Raw genomic sequence first — 19,270 nt, 5'->3', positions numbered from 1 at the left:
TTTTTGAGACAGAGTCTTGCTATGTAGCCCAGGCTGGAGTGCAGTGGTGCCATATCGGCTCACTGCAACCTCCACCTCCCAGGTTCAAGCGATTCTCCTGCCTCAGCCTCCCAAGTACCTGGGATTACAGGCACACGCCACCACGCCTAGCTAACTTTTTGTATTTGTAGCAGGGACGGGGTTTCACCATATTGGTCAGGCTGATCTCGAACTCCTGACCTCGTGACCCACCTGCCTCAGCCTCCCAAAGTGCTGAGATTACAGGCTTGAGCCACCGCGCCCGGCCCCAACTTTCTCTTCTTTTCCATCTCACTCTGCAGTGGGCAGTGTGGAGGATGGAGGGAGCAGCTGGGTGGTTTGTCCAGGTCACAGCTGCAGTTCTGTCTGTACGTGATTCCCCATCTTCCTTGTTGACCTCTTCCATCCTTATCTCTGGCAGAGGCCCTGAAAGGCATTAACCCTGGCAGAAAAGATTCCTTGTCTAAAGCTCTGCCGCTTCTCATCCTTTCCTGCCATCCTAACACTCCATCCGGAAACAGTGCTGTGACCTACCCAAGCACACTCCTGATTGACCCCAGTGCCTAAGAGCTGTATTGCTCTATGGAAATATACACTGGGTAGTATATGTTTCTCTCGATGTGCATTGGGGGCTGAATGTTAAGCATTAACTACCTGGTTAAAGGAGCCGAAGCACCTAATTCAAACTTCGGTTAGGGCTGATAACAGAAATTCAGTTCCTTAGACAGCTGAGGTACAAATCTAGGCCTTCCCCAGGGCAATTAGGCAAGAATGAAATAGGAAGGAATCTATATTGGAAAGGAAAAAGTTAAACTATCTCTACTTTCAGATGACATAATCTCGGATATTAAAAACCCCTAAGGTGGCCACGTGAGGTGGGTCACTCCTATAATCGCAGCACCAAGGCTGGTGGATCACTTGAGCTCAGGAGTTCAAGACCAGCCTGGACAACATAACAAGACCCCATCTCATTCTAAAAAGAAAAAATTAACAAGAAAAAATAAAACCTAAGGAATTCATTAAAAAGCTGCTCAAATGAATAATTTTTTTAGCAAGGTTTTAGGATAAAAGATCAACATGCAGGCTCAGTGCTCATGCCTGTAATTCCAGGAGTTTGGGAGGCTGAGGAGGGTGGATCACCTGAGGTCAGGAGTTCGAAACCACCCTGGCCAACATGGTAAAACACCATCTGTACTAAAAATACAAAAAATTAGCTGGGTGTGGTGGTGGGTGCCTGTAATCCCAGCTACTCAAGATGCTGAGGCAGGAGAATTGCTTGAACCCAGGAGGCAGAGGTTGCTGTGAGCAGAGATTGTGCCTCTGCACTCCAACCTGGATGACAGAGCAAGACTCTGAATCAAAAAAAAAAAAAAAAAATGTTGTTAAAATGGCAATACACCCTCGAGTTGATCAATAGATTCAATGCAATTCTTATCAAAATCCCAGCTGATTTCTTTGCAGAAATTGACAAGTTAATTGTAAAATTTATATCAAAATTCAAGAAATGCAGAAAAAACAAAATAATCTTGAACAAAGAACAAATTGGAGGAGTCACGCTTCCCAACTTCAACATGTGTACAAAGCCATAGTAATCAAAACAGTGTGGTACTGGCATAGGGTAGACATACAGACCAGTATAGTAGAATTGAGAATCCAGAAATAAACTTTCACATTTATAGTTAATTGACTTTCAAAAAAGGTGTCAAGGCCATTCAGTGGAGAAAGAATAGTCTTTTCAACAAATGATGCTGGGACAACTAGATATACACATGTGAAAAAAAAAAAATGAAGTTGGACCCCTGTCTCACACTGTATACAAGTTCAGAATAGAGAAAAGACTGAAATGTAAGAGCGAATCCTATAAAACTCTTAGAAGAAAACACGAGTGTAAATTTTCATGACCTTGGATTTGACAATGGTTTCTTGGATATGATACCAAAAGCATGAGCAATTAAAGAAAAAATAGATTAACTGTGCACGATTCAGCTAAAAACCTTTTGTCCTTCCAAAGACACCATCAAGGAAATGAAGAGACAAGTCTACAATGAATGAGAGAAAAAATGTGCAAATAATATTACACGTACTACATACAGTTCAACACCAAAAAACCAAATAACTAAAAAATGGACAAAAATCTAAATAGACATTTCTCTAAGGAAGATAAATGCATGACCAATAAGTGCATGAAAAGATGCTCAACATCATTAGTCATCAGGGAATGTAAATCAAAACCATAATTAAATATCATCTCACACCCATTAGGATGGTTAACATTTTTACAAAACAGAAAATAACAAGTATTGACAAGGAAGTGGAAAAATTAGAACTCTCATACACTGCTCATTGGAATATAGAATTGTGCAGCTCCATGGAATACTATATAGCCATAAAAAAGAATGAGATCATGTCTTTTGCAGCAATATGGATGCAGCCGGAGGTTATTATTCTAAGTGAATTAAACACAGAAACAGAAAACCAAATACTACATGTTCTCACTTATAAGTCAGAACTAAACATTGGGTACACATAGACATAAAGATGGGAACAATAGGAACTGGGGACTCCAAGGTCACGAATAAGGATGGGAGGCAAGGGTTGAAAAAGCTACCTGTTGGTTACTATGTTCAGCATTAAGGTGATGGGTTCAGTAGAAACCCAAATCAGCATCATGCAATATATACATGTAACAAACTTGCACATGTAGTCCCTGAATCTAAAATTTAAAAAATTTTTAATAAAATAAAGTGGTGCAGCTGCCTTGGAAAGCAGTCTGGCTGTTACACGAAAGGTTAAACACAAAGTTACTGTATGAGCCAGCAACTCTACTCTTAGGTATATACCCAAAAGAAATGAAAACATATGTTCACACATAAACTTGTCCACTAGTGTTCACAGAATATTGTTCGTAAGAGCTAAAAAGTAGAAATGGCCCAAATGTCCATCAATGGACAAATGAATAAACACAATATGGTATTTCCACATAACTGTATACTTTTTGGAAGTAAAAAGAAATGAAGTGCTGATACATGCTATAGTATGGTGAACTTTGAAAAGATTATGCTAAGTGAAGGAAACCAGTCACTAAAGACAACATATTGTATTATTCCACTTGTAAGAAATGTCCAGAATAGGCAAATCTATAGAAACAGAGAGTAGATCATTGGTTGCCTAAGGCTGGAAGGAATCAGGGGAGGCCTTGAGAGGTAATGGCTGAGAAATAAGGAGTGTGGCAGGTTTCTTTTTTGGGTTATAAAAATGTTTTAAAATTGGTTGTGATGATGGCTGCACAACTCTATGAACATACTAAGAACCACTGACTTGTACATTTTATATTGGTGAATTGTATGGTATGTGAATTATGTCTTAATGAGCCATTGGGAGACAAAATAAATAAATAAAATCCAGAGACATTGTCCTATGGATAAATACTAAATAGAGTCATTAGGCTGGGCTCTGGATTTGTCTATTCAATGTTTTGTGGTATTTTCTTTATCTTCCAGCTCCGGAAAAGGCCTGTAGTTCCAGCTACTGGGGAGGCTGATGGAAGGATAGCTTGAGCCCGGGAGGTCAAAGTTGCAGTGAGCTGTGATCGCATCACTGCGCTCCAGCCTGGGTGACAGAGTGAGACCCCATCTCAAGAAAAAAAAAAAAAAGAAAAGAAAAACAAAGTGCTTGCTTCAGCAGCACATATGCTAAAATTGCAATGATGCAGAGAAGATTAGCATGGACCCTGAGCAAGAATGACCCAAAAATTCTGAAAAAAAAAAAAAAAGCCTGAGCAAAGTGACTTGCCCAGGATACCACAGTTCACAGTGGTAGAACCACAACTGGAAACCAGGGCTTTGACTCCCAGGCATCCGCCCCTTCCATGAGTTCCATGTCCCATGTGCGTGCTGTGTTTGTACTGGGGTCAGTGGCAACTGTCTTATTTGATATTCTTATTTTCCTCTATGCCCTGAGAAACCTGGTTTGTAGACAAAGAAGGCTATTTTTTGCTTCTAAAAGCTTAAGTTGACAATCTGTGTTGTTTTGTTTTGTTCTCCTGGCCCAACCTAACAAGCATTCACATAGTAGACAACACATGCTTGCTGGACCTTACTTCCTGTCTGGTGACCCAGCTCCCCAGAGACTTGAATCTCAAATAAATGTCTCTGTCAGGAGGCTGAGCTCCCAGCTGTGCAAATTGGTCACAGATGTAATTGCATTTGCCCTCTGCCCTGGAAGAAAACATGCCTGTGGTTGGGGGTTTAGATGTCTCAGAATGAAAGACATTACTCCTGACTCTGGGTAATAGCCGTGACGCTCAAAATAAGCTGCCACAGAGACACACCATAGTGTTGCCAGATGTACAGGACTGTTGCTACCCGGAATCCAGACCTGCACAGCCAGTTACCAAACTGTGGCCGTGTCATTGACCAATCAGGCATAGTCAAGAACCTAGCTTTTCCACTGACTCCTCATACTTTCAAACATAACTCCATCCCCTCTTCACCTCTCCCTAATGCCCACAGGATCTCGGAAAAGAGCTCCATTTCCAAGTTCCCTGAATGGCAGACAATGGCGGCCCTAGGACATCTACACTGCACAGGCTGCAATTGCTAGAATCTAATTAAAATAAACATTGTAACAAGCTGCTGAGCCCCACCCAGTGCCTCAGGGGCCTAACACAGGACTGATTTAACCAAACATTTCAGTAATGCCCAATAAGGAAATTCAACCTTAAAGACCTCAGCAAGAGGCGATGAGGCTGAGTTAGACCATTTCTTTAAGCACTTAAAGCCTGGAGAGGACAAGGCTATTCAGGATAGGGTCAGGGTAAGTCTGTACTTTGCCAGCATGCAAAGCGGGAGAAAAATTGTCTGACATCCTGAAAATATGGCAAACTATCTTATATCATGATAATAATATCCCCAGCTAGCTTTGTAAAACTAGATTTGTAGGTTCTGGACGACTGAGTCTTTTTTAAGGAGCTGCTGGGCAGTAAACCTTCAGGGGAATGAAGACTGGCTGAATGAACTTAGAGGAAAGTTCATGAACATTCCTATTTCTGAAGGTTTTGCTTTCATTAGAGAACTGGCCAACAAGTATGTGGTCCAAACACTGGAACAGAATTGGACTTTCTTGTGCCACCTACTATGAAGGGTCAAGACTAGGAGTGCAGGCCCTGGGGTCAGGCTGTCTGGTCTTGAATGCATCTTCTACCACCTATTAACTTTGTTACTTAGCCTTCTCAGGGCTTCAATTCCTTCATTCTTAAAAGGGGAATAATACAATCCAGGCTTCACAGAGTTGCTGGGAGACTATATAAAATAATCCATATAAAATGCTTCAAGGAAGGCCTGATATGTAGCAGAGAGAAAGAGAAAGAAGGACAGAGGGAGAGAACAAGAAAACTTTTGTTGGGTGCTTAAGCTTTCCAGAAAAAATAGAACCAATAGGATATGTGGTATAGAACCAATATGGATATGTAAGAGGAGAACTGGGAATTGGCTATGGGAATTGGATCACAGGATTATGGAACCAGATAATTCCCATAATATGTGGTCTACAAGCTGGGGACCCAGGAAAGCTGATGGTCTGATTCAATCCTAGTCCAAAAGCCTGAGAACACCAGGAAGATTGCTGGTGTAGACCCTAGAGTCCAAAGATCTGAGAATCAGAAGCTCCAATGTCCAAGGGCAGGAGAGGATGGATGTCCTGGCTCAAGAACAAAGATGGAATTCACCCTTCCTCCTCCTTTATGTTTTATCCAGGTCTTCAAAGGATTGGATGATGCTGTCCACATTGGTGAGGGCAGAACTTCTTTATTCCGTCCACTGATTCAAATGCTAATCTCTTCCAGAAACACCCTCACAGACACAGCCAGAAACAATGTTCTACCAGCTATCTGAACATCCCTTACGCAGCCAAGCCAATATATAAAATTAACCACCACTTGCTTACCATGTTCCAGGCCCTTTGCTTTTCACCTTTGTCTGCTTGTTTTTATTTAATCCTTACAACACTCAGAGACAGATAGACTTATTATCCTTATATTATGGAAGAGGGAACTAGATTTAGCAAGATTATATTAATTGAACAGCATCACACTGGCAATATATGTCAGAATTTAAGATTCAAACTGCCATCTTCACAACTCTGGAACCCTAATTCTACCATATACTGTCTATGCCCTCAGTCTCCAAAGTGGGGTACATCTTCCCCTGGAGGAAGAAATAAACAGGCCCTGATTATTTAGGGGCATCAGTTACCAGGTCCTCAATGTCCATGAGTCCCCTGAGAACATGCCTGAGGCCAAGGCTTCCCTTTTTACCAAGAAAAGTCTTCCTTCTCCCACATTCCAAATCCTATCAAAGTGCATTGTGCTGGGTATAAAAACTTCTCAGCATGCCCGAATGACAAGCTGAGAAGTTTTTGTATGCAGCACAATGCACTTTGATACACACAACTTGAATAATTGAATATCTGGATAATAAACCTTTTGCAATTCAGACAATTTCCAATTTGCTTTTAACAAAAGTAGAGGAATACCTAATTGACTTGTCACTTGATGTATCACTTAAAGTAATTTTTGGTGAGAGACCATCATGTGATTTTTTAGCACATAATTCAGAGTTCAAGGAATGATTAATTTGTTATAACAAAATATATCAAAATCACCACAAGATATCACTTTACACCTACTAAAATAGCTATCATTGAAAAACCAAAAGATAACGATGACTGGCACAGTTGTGGAGAAATTGGAACCCTTGTGCACTGTTGGTCGGAATGCAAAATGGTGCAGCCCTATGAAAACCAGTGTGGTAGCTCCTTAAAAATGTAAAATCACAATTTTAATTTTTCCATCATAATTGGGTAATCCTGGATATTTACCCAAAAGAATTAAAGTCAGGATCTTGAGGAGGTATTAGCATTCCCATGTTCACCACATCATTATTCAACATATGGAAAAAACCTAAAGGTCCATCAACAGATAAATGGACAAAAATATGATACATGCATACAATGGGATATTACTTAGCATTTAAAAAGATGGAAATCCTGCAATACACAGCAATCAGGATGAACTTTGAGGACAGGTTGCTAAGTGAAATAGGCCAGTTACAGGATAACAAATACTACGTGATTCTACTTATATGAAGTATCCAAAATTATTGAATTCCTAGGGTCAAAGAGTGGAGTAGAGGTTGCCAAAGGCCAGGGGGAGAAGGAAATGGGGAGTTATTAAAAATGGACATAAAGTTTTAATTGAACTAGATGAATAAGCTCTTTGTCAACAATAATATTTCACACTTAAAAATTTGCTAAGAGGACACATCTCATGTTATATGTTCTTACTATAATAAAACAAAACATTTTTAAAAGTTTTTAAAGTACATCAATTCTCATCTAATTATTAAAGAGCTAGTTTCATCAGTGTTTACACTTAGTTATAAAAGTAAAATTAGAGAGTCTGAGGTAGGAGAATTGCTTGAGCCCAGGTGTTTGAGACCAGCCTGGGCAACATAGTGAAACCTCATCTCTATAAAAAAAATAAAGAAAATTAACCAGGTGTGGTGTGTTGGCGTCTAGTCCCAGCTATTCAGGAGGCTGGGGCAGGAGAATCTTTTGGGCCTAGGAGGTGGAAGTTGCAGTGAGTCAAAATGGTACCACTGCACTTTAACCTGGGCAACAGTACAAGACTCTGCCAAAAAAAAAAAAAAAAAAAAAAAAAGTGACATTAGGAACTGGGTACTGTGACTTTCATCTGTAGTTCCAGCTACTTGGGAAGCTGAGGTGGGCGGATCACTTGAGGCCGGGAGTTTGAGGCTGACGTGTGCTCACACCTGTGAATGGCCACTGAGCTCCAGGGTGGACAACACAGAGAGACCCCATCTTAAAAGAAGAAAAAGTAGGCCAAGCATGGTGGTTCATGCCTATAATCCTAGCACTTTAGAAGGCCTAGGTGGATCACTTGAGGCCAGGAGTTTGAGACTAACCTGGACAATACAGCAAGAACCTGTCTCTACAGAAAATGTAAAAATTAACTGGGCATGGTGGTGCGTGCCTGCTGTCCTAGCTACTTGAGAAGCTGAGACAAGAGGATTGCTTAAGCCCAGGAGTTCGAGGCTGCAGTGAACTAGGATTGTACCACTACACTCCAGCCTAGATGACAGAGTGAGATCCTGTCTCACACACACACACACACACACACACACACACACACACACGAAAAACTAGGAATACAATTTATATTTAACCACATTTCAGAGCTCTAGCATCAAGTAGCATTCATTCATAAATATGTGAACTAATTGGAAAAATACACATCTCATGAATAGATGCACTTCCAATAAACTCTTACTTTTTATGTGTAGCTATTTTCAAAGTATACACAATATATAGGTTGTTTTGGATCAATTGTATAATAAAATTACTCTATATTTATTTTAACACTATAACTTACAGTTACAGGGACTTTAAAATTAATTTTATGGTTGTGTTGAGGAAAACTGTAATAGAGTGATCAGTAAAAGATATAAAATGTATTATTATACTAAGATATAATTATATAGGGAAGTAGAAATATAATTTTAAGGAGAAAGGGAACAATCTAAAAGTTATGCTCATTTACTAAATAACTTGTATTCTTAAATGATGAGTAAATTAATAATGTTACAGTTTTGTTTTGTTTTTTTTGTTTTGTTTTGTTTTTTGAGACAGGGTCTCACACTGTCACCCAGGCTGGAGTGCAGTGTCACAGTCTCAGTTCACTGCAACCTCTGCCTCCCAGGCTCATGTGATCCTCCCATCTCAGCCTCCTGAGTAGCTGGGACTACAGGTGCACACCACCACACCCAGCTAATTTTTGTAATTTTAGTGGAGATGAGGTTTTGCCATGTTGGTCTTGAACTCCTGACCTCAGGTGAGCCACCCACCTCGGCCTCACAAAGTGCTGGGATTACAGACGTGAGCCACCATGCCCAGCCTTATTTTTAAGTTTTAATATTCTTATTTTGAATACTGTTATGAATGAATACCTTTCATCTTTTGCAACAACTTGAAACTTATGACAAAACTTAAATGTCAACCTTAAAATGTGCAAAGCAATAGATAGTAGATCAAAATTATTATGATATATAAGCAAAATGTTCGAGGGTGACTGATCTATATTTTCTGTGTGTGTTTGTGTGTGCATAAATATTCTATTGCGTTAACTTCTTGCCTCAATAACATTATGGAAATATAGAGGAGGTCAATCTGTATTTTCTAGATCTTTTCTTCCCCCTACAGCAGTGATCGCCAGTCTTTTCCTGGTAAGGACCCTTTGAAGGAACACCTAGAAGGAAATATTGAAAATGCAAGCTACTGACAGTTATTGGCAAGGCAGGATTGTTAATTAGCCTTCAAGATCAAGATTATCTGGCAACTAGTGATCAGACAGCATTGTACAATATACAATGACTACTGCATTGTGAGGTTTTAGTTAAAATGCAATGGGCTTTCAGAGAGCTTGGTGCAGAAAGGATCCCTTAGGAAATATTTCACAGAGGATGTGAGGTAGGGAATGAGTGATTGGTGAGCTCTAGGGATGGCGTTCAGAATGGAATAACAGCCTAAGTAAAAGCATAGAGGGATGCCCAAGACTGTACCAACAGCAGTGAGTAGGCCTGCCAGCCTGGAGCAGACTTTGCCAGCTGAGGAGAGATGGACTCTGTTCCTAATCCCGCATTTCACCAGCACAGTTACATTGAATGGGTCCCCAGTTCCAGTTGGGTTTAAACTCATTCAGGGCAAGGATCTAAACTTCTTCTTCTTCCACCTGCTGGTACCTTCTGCTCTTCTGCATTTCAGTCTCGGTATTGAGGCCATCACACCCTCCCATGACTTTGTCTATTACCCCAGCACACTATCCTTTATTTCTATATCCTTTAGGGCATTGTAAATGGATATCCCTACATCAATCCCTACCTCAAACTCTACCCTCCACCTCCTTCACTCATCTCCCTCAGTCTCTTCAGGGACTTCTCACAACTTTATGAATATTCTAAAAATGACTGAATTGGACCCTTGAAAATGGAGAATTTGATCATGGGGAATTATATCTCAATAAAAGTTAAGTGAACTACACTGAAAATTCATCCATATGGATTATAAATCAAGATAGTGGCCGCGGGAGCAAGATGGCTGAATAGGAACAGCCTCCAGTCTCCAACTCCCCAGCCGCACGAGCCGACACAGAAGACTGGCTGATTTCTGCATTTTCCAACTGAGGTACTGTGGTCATCCTCATAGGAGCTGCCGGACAATCGGTGCTGGTCCAGCTGCTGCAGCCCGACAGCGAGAAGCTTGAAGCAGGGCGAGGCATCGCCCCACCGTGGGAAGCACAAAGGGGGAGAGGGAATCCTTTTCCTAGCCAGCGGGAACTGAGACACACAACACCTGGAAATCGGGTAAACTCCTACCCACTACTGGCGCTTTAAGCAAACAGGGCACACCCAGGAGAATATATCCACACTGGCCGGAGGGTCCACGCCCACGGAGCCTCCCTCATTGCTACAAGCACAGAAGTCCTGCAGCGATCTAACCGAGAACGGCCAGCCAGCGAGGCTGGGGAGGGGCAGCCGCGCCATTGCTGAGGCTAAGTAGGTAAACAATAGTCCGCTGGAAGCTCGAACTGTGGTGGAGCTCACAGCTATCGTCAAGGGAAACCTGCTCTGTCTCTGTATGACTCCACCTCTGGGACAGGGCACAGAAAAAAAACAACAACAAAAAAGCAGCAAACCGTCTGCAGATTGCAAACGACTTTTTTTCTGTCTGACAGTTTGAAGGAGCAAGTGGATCTCCCAACACAGCTGAGGTTGAGATCTGAGAAGGGACAGACTGCCTGTCAGTGGGGTCCCTTGACCCCTGAGTAGCCTAACTGGGAGACAAATCCTCAGCCACCAGGGGCAGTCTGACACCCCGACGACCTCACAGGGTGAAAAAGGGTTCAAAAACCAAACCTGAGAGGAAGCTTCCCAAAGTAAGAATCAGACAGGTACACTCGCTGGTCAGACCAATATTCAAAAAAAAAACTATGCTTCCGCAACCTCTGCTGCTGATACCCAGGCAAACAGGGTCTGAGTTGGACCTCAGCCAATCTCCAACGAGACCTACAGCTGAGGGTTCCTGACTTCAGAAGGAAAACTACAAAACAGGAAGGACACCTATCACCAAAACGCCATCAGGACGTCACCATCATCAATCAAAGACCAGGAGACCAGATAAAACCACAAAGATGGAAAAAGCAAGGGCAGAAAAGCTGAAATTCAAGAAATAAGAGCGCATCTCCCTGCAAAGGAGCTGCAGACCATCGCCTAAGCAACGATCAAAGCTATTCAGAGAATGACTTTGACGAAGATCGAGAGAAGAAGGTGTCAGTCCATCAAACTTCTCCAGAAGCTAAAGGAGAATTAAACGTACCCAGCGCAAAGAAAACCTTAAAATCCTTGAAAAAAAGAGTGGAAGAATTGACAGCTAGACTAATTATATTCAGAGAAGGTCATAAACGAAATGACAGAGATGAAAACCATGACACGAGAAAAAAGTGACAAATGCACAAGCTTCAGTAACCGACTCGATCAACTGCGAAGAAAGAGTATCAGCGATTGAGGATCAAATGAATGAAACTAAGCGAGAAGAGAAAAAAGAAAGAAGAAGAAAAAGAAATGAACAAAGCCTGCAGAATATGGGATTATGTAAAATAGACCAAATCTACTTCTGATTGGGGTGCCTGAAAGTTGAGGGGGAAATGGAACCAAGTTGGAAACACTTTCCAGGATATCATCCAGGAGAAACTCCCCAACCCTAGTAGGGCCAGGCCAACATTCAAATTCCAGGAAATACAGAGAACGCCACAAAAGATACTCCTTAGAAGAGCAACTCCAAGCACATATTGCCAGATTCACAAAGTTAGTTGAAATGAAGGAAAAATCTAAGGGCAGCCAGAGAGAAAGGTCGGGTTACCCACAAAGGGAACCCATCAGACTAACAGCAGCATCTCTCCGGCAGAAACTCTACAAGCCAGAAGAGAGTGGGGGCCCAATATTCAATGTTCTTAAAGAAAAGAATTTTAAACCCAGAATTTCATATCCAGCCCAAACTAAGTTGTCATAAGTGGAAGGGGAAGGAAAAATAAAATCCCTTTACAGATAAGCAAATGCTTAGAGATTTTGTTCCACCAACACAGGCCTGCCTTACAAGAGACCCTGAAGGAAGCCCTAAACATGGAAAGGACAACGGTACCAGCATTGCAAAAACATGCCAAAATGTAAAGACCATCGAGGCTAGGAAGAAACTGCATCAACTAACAGCAAATAACCAGTTAATTATAATGGCAGGATCAAAGTTCCACACATAACAATATTAACCTTAAATGTAAATGGACTAAATGCTCCCAATAAAAGACACAGACTGGCAAACTGGATAAAGAGTCAAGACCCATCAGTCCCTGCTGTATTCAGGAGAACCCATCTCACATGCAGAGACATACATAGCTCAAAATAAGGATGGAGGAAGATCTACCAAGCAAATGGAGAACAAAAAAAAAAAGCAGGGGTTGCAATCCTAGTCTCTGATAAAACAGACTTTAAACCATCAAGATCAAAAGAGATCAAAGAAGCCATTACATAATGGTAAAGGGATCAATCAACCAGGAAAGCTAACTCTCCTAAATATATATGCCACCCAATACAGGAGCACCAGATTCATAAAGCAAAGTCCTAAGACTTACAGAGAGACTTGGACTCCCATACAATAATAATGGGAGAACTTCAACACTCCACTGTCAACATTAGACAGACACGAGACAGAAATTAACAAGGATATCCAGGAATTGAACTCATCTTCTGCACCAAGCGGACCGAATAGAACATCTATAGAACTCTCCACCCCAAATCAAACAGAATATACATTCTTCTCAGCACCAATACATCGCACTTATTCCAATGACCACATAGTTGGAAGTAAAGCACTTCTCAGCAAATGTACAAAACAGAAATTATAACAAACTGTCTCTCAGCCCACAGTGCAATCAAACTAGAACTCAGGACCTAAGAAACTCAATCAAACCGCTCAAACTACATGGAAACTGAACAACCTGCTCCTGAATGACTACTGGGTACATAACGAAATGAAGCAGAAATAAAGATGTTCTTTGAAACCAATGAGAACAAAGATACAACATAGCCAGAATCTCTGGACACATTTAAAGCAGTGTGTAAGGGAAATTTATAGCACTAAAGCCCAGAAGAGAAAGCAGGAAAGACTAAAATTGACACTCTAACATCACAATTAAGAACTAGAGAAGTCAATGAGCAACACATTCAAAAGCATAGCAGAAGGCAAGAATAACTAAGATCAGAGCAGAACTGCAGGAGATAGAGACATAAACAAACCTCCAAAAACATGAATCCAGGAGTTGAGTTTTTTGAGATCAAAAAATTGAAGACCGCTAGCAGCTTATGAGAAAGAGAGAGGAATCAAATAGACGCAATAAAAAAATGATAAAGGGGGATATCACCACCCGACCCCACGTAACTACCACAGAAGAATACTATAAACACCTCTATGCATAATCAACTAGAAAATCTTAGAAGAAATGGCGATATTTCCTGACACTTACACTCTCCGAAGACTAAACCAGGAAGAAAGTTGAATCCCTAATAGACAATAAGCAGGCCTCTGAAATTTGAGGGCAATAATTAATAGCCTACCCACCAAAAAAAGTCCAGGACCAGATGGATTCACAGCTGAATTACTACCAGAATGTACAAGGAGGAGCTGGTACCATTCCTTCTGAAACTATCCAATCAATAGAAAAAGAGGAATCCTCCCTAACTCATTTTTATGAGGCCAACATCCATCCTGATACCAAAGCCTGCTAGAGACACACAAAAGAAAGAGAATTTTAGACCAATATCCCCTTGATGAACATCGATGCAAAAATCCTCAATAAATCCTGGCAAACGGAATTCAAGCAGCACATCAAAAGCTTATCATCATGAGCAAGTGGGCTTCATCCCTGGATGGCACAGGCTGGTTCAACATTTGCAAATCAAATAAACGTATCCAGCATATAAACAGAACCAAAGGACAAGAACCACATGATTATCTCAATAGATCATAAAAGCTTTTGACAAAATTCAACAGCCCTTCATGCTAAAAACGCTCAATAAATTCGGTATTGATGAACGTAACTCAAATAATAAGAGCTATTTATGACAAACCCACAGCCAAATATCATACTGAATGGGCAAAAACTGGAAATTCCTTTGAATAAACTGGCACAAGACAGGGAGCCCTCTCTCCACCACTCCCTATTCAACATAGTGTTGGAAGTTCTGGCTAGGGCATCAAGGCAAGAGAAAGAAATCAAGGGGTATTCAGTAGGAAAAGAAGAATCAATATTGTCCCTGTTTGCAGATGACATAATTGTATATTTAGAAAACCCCATTGCTCAAGCCCAAAAGCTCCTTAAGGCTGGAATAAGCAACTTCACCAAGTCTCAGGATACAAAATTAATGGCAAAAATCACAAGCATTCTTATAACACAGTAACAGACAAACAGAGAGCCAAATCATGAATGAACTTCCATTCACAATGCTTCAACGAGCAATAAAATACCTAGGAATCCAACTTAACAAGGGATGTAAAGGACCTCTTCAAGGAGAACTAACAAAACCCACTGCTCAGTGAAAGAAAAGAGGACACAAACAAATGGAAGAACCATACATGCCATTGGGATAGGAAGAATCAATATCGTGAAATGGCCATCTTGCCCAAGGTTATTTATAAGATTCAATGCCATCCCATATCAAGCCTACCAATGAGTTTCCTTCACAGAATTGGAAAAGCTGCTTTAAAGTTCCATAATGGAACCAAAAAAGAGCCTGCATTGCCAAGACAATCCTAAGTCAAAAGGACAAAGCTGGAGGCGTCACGCTCCTGACTTCAAACTATACCTACAAGGCTACAGTAACCCAAAACAGCATGAACTGGTTACCAAAACAGAGATATAGACCAAATGGAACAGAACAGAGTCCTCAGAAATACATACCACAACATCTACAGCCATCTGATCTTTGACAAACCTGAAGAGAAACAAGAAATGGGGAAAGGATTCCCTATTTAATAAATGGTGCTGGGAAAATTGGCTAGCCATAAGTAGAAAGCTGAAACTGGATCCTTTCCTTACTCCTATACGAAAATTAATTCAAGATGGATTAGAACTTAATGTTTAGACCTAATACCATAAAAACCCTGAAGGAAAATCTAGGTAGTACCATTAGGAATAGGCATGGGCAAGTTCATGTCCTAAAAACACCAAAAGCAATGGCAGCAAAAGCCAAATTTGAACAAATGGGGATCTAAATTAAACTAAAGAGGCTTCTGCACAGCAAAAGAAACTACCATCAGAGTGAACGGCAACCTAACAGAATGGGAGAAAATTTTTGCAAATCTACTCATCTGACAAAGGGCTAATATCCAGAATCTACAAAGAATCAAACAAATATACAAGAAAAAACAAACAACCCCATTCAAAAAGTGGGAAAGGATATGAACAGAAGATTTCTCAAAAGAAGAACATTCATACAGCCAACAGACACATGAAAAAATGCTCATCATCACTTGGCCATCAGATGAAATCAAATCAAAACCACAATGAGATACTCATCTCAACAGCCAGTTAGAAACGGCAATCATTAAAAAGTCAGGAAAACATACAGGTGTTGGAGAGGATGTGGAGAAATAGGAACACTTTTACACTGTTGGTGGGATTGTAAATAGTCAACAATTTTGGAACAGTATGGCCAAATTCTCAAGGATCTAGAAAACTAGATGGTAAACCATTATGACCCAGCCATCCCACTACTGGTATATACCCAAAGGATTATAAATTATTCTACTCAAAGACCATGCACACGTATTTTATTGCGGAATATTCACAATAGCAAGACTTGGAATCAACCAAAAATGTCCATCTGTGACAGACTGGATTAAGCAATTGGCACATATACACCATGGAATACTATGCAGCCATAAAACAGGATGATTTTGCGTCCTTTGTAGGGAACATGGATGCAGCTGGAACCCATCATTCTCAACAAACTGTCACAAGAACTGAAAAAAACCAAACGCCGCAATGTTCTCACTCATAGGGTGGGAACTGAACATGAGATCACTTGGACTTGGGAAGGGGAACATCACACACTGGGGCCCAGGGGGAGGGATTGCACTGGGAGTTATACATGATATAAATAATGAATTGATGGGTGCTGATGAGTTGATAGGTGCAGCACACCAACATGGCACAAGTATACATATGTAACAAACCTGCACGTTATGCACGTGTACCCTAGAACTTAAAGTATAATAAAAAAAAAAAAAGAAAAGAAAATTCATCCATATGAAAAACACAACTAAGAAATAGATTAAAATACAGAATAATTAGTGTTCTGTTTATATTAAATCATATTGCTTAGATGATCAATTTTAAAAGTTTTATTATATTTGCTTTAATGTAAAAAAAAATTCATTGGTGAGCAACTGAATGAAGATAACGGGAAGAGGGAAGAAATAAAAGGAGTGAGAGATGTTTCTGCAGGAATGAGTTCAGGTAAAAGGTAGAAAAGCAGGGCCAGTGAAGTTAGGGTATGACTAAGCAAGTGGGAGATCTATCTGGGGGGATAATAAATGCTAGCTGAATAAATAAAAGTCCACATTTTTGTGTTAGGTTAAATAAGAAATTAACAGCATTTCCTTGCATTAACATTTGAACAAATTTTTATACTGATATGCATGTCAGTGTAGCCAATTTTAAGGACTAAACCATCTTGTTTGGGATACAAGCTCAAAAATGAAATAATAAAGAATCCTGGAAACATATGCTGATGTCAGTTTTTACTGGCAGTATTTGATTTAGCATTTTAGAAATGTCTTTAAAATGGATAACACCTAAGATTCTTTGTATAAGATACTGAGGATATTTTACCCCAGATCGGTGGTTCTCAAACTTTTTTACACTTCATCTAATTCTGCCATTCCTGGACCTTCCATGTTCTCAAGTGAGGTTTCTCCCAAAGCAAACACCACCTCGCCAAAGATAAAACAGTTTGACCTTTTTACTGAAGGGGAGAGTGACACTATCTTAAGAACTTTCCTTTGTTTCTCCCAACCTAGCAGAAAGCACATAGGGAGTGGGTACATTATAAAGTAGAAACTAGAAAACGTGTTTATGGAGCAGTGACTATGATTCCTGTTGAAAGAAAAACTTGAGACAAAATTAATTTAACAGAGTATATTTGAGCAAAACCAATTCATGAATTGGGCAGCACTCAAAACTGGAAGGGGTTCAGAGAGCTCCACTCCAGCAATGTGAGCAGTGAGCTTTTATAGGCTGAGCCTGGAAGCAAAGTTCAGAAATTACTTGATTGGCTACGGGTAGGCATTTGCCTTATTTGGATATGGTTTGATGGGAGGTTCCTGGCTAAACAACAAATCTACTGGTTGTTTGTGATTGGCTGAGGCTGATGTTGTTGTGGGTTTGTTGTTGTTGTTTTTGTATTTTTTTAAAGTCAGTTACAAGAAATGCGTTTAAGTTAAGTTTTGGCTCCTTACGTAAGAGCTCTTGGTGCAGAGACACTCTTAGGCTAATGGCCTTCTTATTTGCTTTAATATCCTCAGTGAAACACAAGAAAGGCAAACAGGGATTTAATACATCGCAGCACAACAAAATCTTTTGAGCTGAAAAAATCTTTAGAGAATATTATAGACCAACTTCATTTAAAATATGGGAAAATCAAATTTCTCTTTTGAAAAGATGAAGTAAACATACCTTTTCTTTTCCTTCTTCTTTTCTTTTTTTTATTTTTTTGAGATGGAATCTTACTCTGTCACCCAGGCTGGAGTGCGGTGCTGTGATCTTGGCTCACTGCAACTTCTGCCTCCCGGGTTCAAGTGATTCTCCTGCTCAGCCTTCCCAGTAGCTGGGACTGCAGGCGTGTACCACTATGCCCAGCTAATTTTTGTATTTTTAGTAGAGACGAGTTTTCATCATGTTGGCCAGGAGGGTCTCTATCTCTTGACCTCATGATTCACCCGCCTCAGCCTGCCAAAGTGCTGGGATTACAGGTGTGAGCCACCATGCCCAGCCAAGTAAACATACTTTTTCTTTTCCTTTCTGCTAAGCACAAGTGAAACCTGATATAGTTTGGATGTTTGTACCCTCCAAATCTCATACTGAAATGTCATCCCCAGTGTTGGTGGTGGGGCCTGGTTGGAGATGTTTGGATCATGGAAGCAGTTCACTCATGAATGGCTTGGTGCCATCCCCCGGTAATGAATGAGTTCCTGCTCTACTAGTTCACTTGAGAGCTAGTTGTTTTAAAGAGCTTGGCTCCTTCTCTTGCTCCCTCTCTCGCCCTGTGACACATCTGCTTCCCCTTCACCTTCCACCATGAGTAAAAGCTTACTGAGGTCTCACCAGAAGCCAGGCAGATGCTGGTGCCATGCTTGCACAGCCTGCAGAACCATGAGCCAAATAACCCCTTTTCTTTATAAATTAGCAAGTCTTAGGTATTTCTTTATAGAGCCCCTGGACAATATATAGAAGACTGTTGTGGGAAGTCAGGGACCCCGAACGGAGGGACCGGCCGAAGCCATGGCAGAAGAACATAAATTGTGAGGATTTCATGGGCACGTATTAGTTCCCCAAATTCATACTTCTATAATTTCTTACGCCTGTCTTTACTGCTTTCTCTGAACATAAATTGTGAAGATTTCATGGACACTTATCACTTCCCCAATCAATACCCTTGTGATTTCCTGTGCCTGTCTTTACTTTAATCTCTTAATCCCATCATCTTCGTAAGCTGAGGAGGATGTATGTTGCCTCAGGACCCTGTGATGATTACGTTAACTGCACAAATTGTTTGTAGAGCATGTGTGCTTGAACAATATGAAATCTGGGCACCTTGAAAAAAGAACAGGATGACAGCAATGTTCACGGAACAAGGGAGATAACTTTAAACTCTGACTGCCTGTGAACTGGGTGGAACAGAGCCATATTTCTCTCCTTTCAAAAGCAAATAGGAGAGCTATTGCTGAATTCTTTTTTTTCAGCAAGGAACATCCCTGAGAAAGAGAATGCATCCCTGAGGGTAGGCCTCTAAAATGGCCGCTTTGGGGACAGCTGTCTTTTACAGTCATAGACAAAAGGATGAAATAA

Source organism: Rhinopithecus bieti, unplaced genomic scaffold (genome assembly GCF_001698545.2).
Source record: "Rhinopithecus bieti isolate Rb0 unplaced genomic scaffold, ASM169854v2 scaffold_7684, whole genome shotgun sequence".
Taxonomy (NCBI): Eukaryota; Metazoa; Chordata; class Mammalia; order Primates; family Cercopithecidae; genus Rhinopithecus; species Rhinopithecus bieti.
This window is presented reverse-complemented; position numbering follows the sequence as displayed.